The 2,825-nt window shown below is 29.6% G+C and overlaps 1 long non-coding RNA gene across 1 annotated transcript; it reads right to left on the bottom strand.

Moving 5' to 3' along the window:
• Positions 1 to 326: 326 nt before the first annotated feature.
• Positions 327 to 785, bottom strand: LOC142223103 (uncharacterized). The gene is made up of 3 exons (XR_012718566.1): positions 675 to 785; positions 492 to 590; positions 327 to 416 (listed from the first exon to the last, which is right to left on the bottom strand). It is a non-coding gene; the product is annotated as an uncharacterized LOC142223103 (long non-coding RNA).
• Positions 786 to 2,825: the final 2,040 nt, after the last annotated feature.

Below are 2,825 nucleotides of genomic sequence, written 5' to 3'. Positions count from 1 at the left end.
AAACCTGTATTAAGAAATTGGTTTGAAATAAACTGTTTGTCGGTATAATTTTCAAAAAAGTAGAGAAATTGAGGAATCAAAGGTACAACAAGCCTGTATACAACTAATACATTTTTCGTACAAAACAAGTCAATTTTCTATAACCACCAGTATTTTATTCCAAAAAATTATTATTATATTACACAAAACTATGGTTTATGATATACAATAAAGGAAATATTTTTATTAGTACGTTGGATGCAGTTACTTGTCGGTAGTTAGTAATTGCTTCTTCAAAAGAGTAATATTCTACGTTATTAGGACTAAACTAATTAATTTAAATTTCCATGTTTTCTATCCAGATAAAAGATATATTGAATTGTCCAATTTCATCGATTTTGGTTAACTTTTGTTGGACGGATTTGTCTTATAAGCATCTGAAATTGCAAAGTTATACAAAATATAAGAAAAATATTATCAAATTCTATCGTTCATATTGATTTTTAACTTACGGTTTTCAAGAGTGTTTCCTAGAGCCAATAAGGATATCAGCTTAATTAGCATTAAACAGTAAGAATATTCAAAAAAATACCATTACAAGACCTGTTTACCTGCAAGTGAAAATAATAATTTTTAATAAATTTAAATTTTAGTTTTATTAAAAACGGACAAAATACCGTTTATAGAAAACTTACCACATTGAAAAATCCATCCAGTTGGTACATTATTGAAATCATATCCATGGACTAATGGGACGTTTTTGAAATTATTCTCAGAATATATTTGAAATAAAAAATGAAAAAAAAAAAATTAGACATAATTTCCAATTGTCATCGCAATTTTCATGATACGTTTTCTTTAATAATCCATTATAAAAAAATAATCTTTATAAAAAACTTGGTTTGGGCTATTCTCCATCAAGTTATATTTAAATTTGTATCGGAAGACGTACAATTTTACACTTTTCTTAGTAATTTATTTTTATTTTTAGCGTCTAAACTCGAACTTAGTACTCACCTGTAGGAATTGCTGTAACATAAAAAATATAGATTCAAAAACATGGTTGCATCTCCAACCTGTGATCCAGATGTAGAATAAATATAGATCATCCTATTACCACTCATGTTGTATATTTTTTATGTAAATCTATTAAAAATCCGCACTAATTTTAAACTATTAACAGAAATATACAGTTCCTTAATCTGTTATTTGTTTTTTATCAATAAAAAGCGTTTCTGATTATTCTAACATCACATCATTCACTTCTCAGTTTATAAAATGTTTCGAAATAAATGTATTTTCATTAATAATCACCAATACCTCACGTACAATTTTGCAAAATTAAAACCACGTGTGCACTTCATAAATGCATCAACATAACTGAATGCAACAATAAAACTCAAAGACACAAATAGCCATAAAGAAAAACAACTCCGTAAAGAAAAACAACCCACACACACACACGATCCCTTTCTGATCTCGCTATTGCAAGAAAACAACTCTCACCACAAAAGATACCAACAACACACAAGGAACATTCCATTGTCTCTAGAATCAAAACAACCAACAACAGCATAAATGACGCAATAACAAACACAAACAATCATACGAGATATACACAAAATGTCTCTTAAAAACTCCCTCACATGATGCACTCACATTTTCCAGTAGCACGTTTATTGATTAGTTTGAATTCTATCTATAAGTTAAGGTAAAATATATACCAAATCTATGAGGAATCTATAAAAAATGATATACACCCGGCAAGGATTATATTAACTACTTTTTATTCTACTTTATCTACAATTTTCAATGTGAGGAAAAACACTCCAACTTGTAATAAAAAGGGAAATAATCTGTAGGTAGCCATCATACGAATCGGTAATGTCGTTAAGTTAATTTTTACTACAAAAAATTTTTTCCATACAAAATTTTTTCTTAGTAAATTGTCTACATTTCGTAGTAAGATTTTTATATTGCCCATGTATTTTTATAATAGAATCAACGATGCATTAACTACTGTGTTGGAAATTTATTTAAGGAAAAATCCTTCCCATTTCGTAGTTAGTGAACTAAAAAACATTTACTGAATTTTTATAAGTTTTCCTTTAGCTAAGTTAATTTTCGTTGTGGTTACGAAAAATGAACTATATTACAGTAAATTTGTTGAACTATGTGGAAGTCAAAATGGTCCTTAAATTTACAAGACACTTTTTTTTCTGTGTACTTCTTGGGCTTATAGAAACCGCAGTTTTTATTCAATTTACGTGAAATTGGAAATCTAGAGGTATTGTAGGACCACAAATACGTGTGCCAAATATTGTGAGTATCGGTCCATATTTTGGTATAGACCCCATATAGACCGATCTCCCGATTTTACTTCTTGGGCTTCTAGAATCCTATTTGCCTGAAATTGGAAATCTAGAGGTATTTTCGGGTCATAAAGAGGTGTGCCGAAAACGGTGAGTATCGGTCCATATTTTAGTATAGCCCCCATAAGAGCGATCTCCCGATTTAATTCCTTGGGTTTCTAGAAACCGTAGTTTTTATCTGACTTGCCAGAAATTGTAAATATTCTGGTATTTTAGGCTCACAAAAACGTGTATCGGATTAAGTTTTTATCGGTCCATTTGGTAATGCCTCCATATAGACCGACTTGACTTCTTGAGGGTGTAGAAGGCGCACTGATCATGAAAATTGCTTGAAACTCAATGTAATATTTCCAGATTTTACTTCTACAGATTTAAGATTTCAAATCAAGACGTTATTTTATAATTTTCTTGCACACTTACAAGAGATGTTAATGATTCCTCTAAAACTCAAACAAAAATGGTTCTTATAAATCC

Source organism: Haematobia irritans, chromosome 2, assembly GCF_050003625.1.
Source record: "Haematobia irritans isolate KBUSLIRL chromosome 2, ASM5000362v1, whole genome shotgun sequence".
Taxonomy (NCBI): Eukaryota; Metazoa; Arthropoda; class Insecta; order Diptera; family Muscidae; genus Haematobia; species Haematobia irritans.
This window is presented reverse-complemented; position numbering and strand designations above follow the sequence as displayed.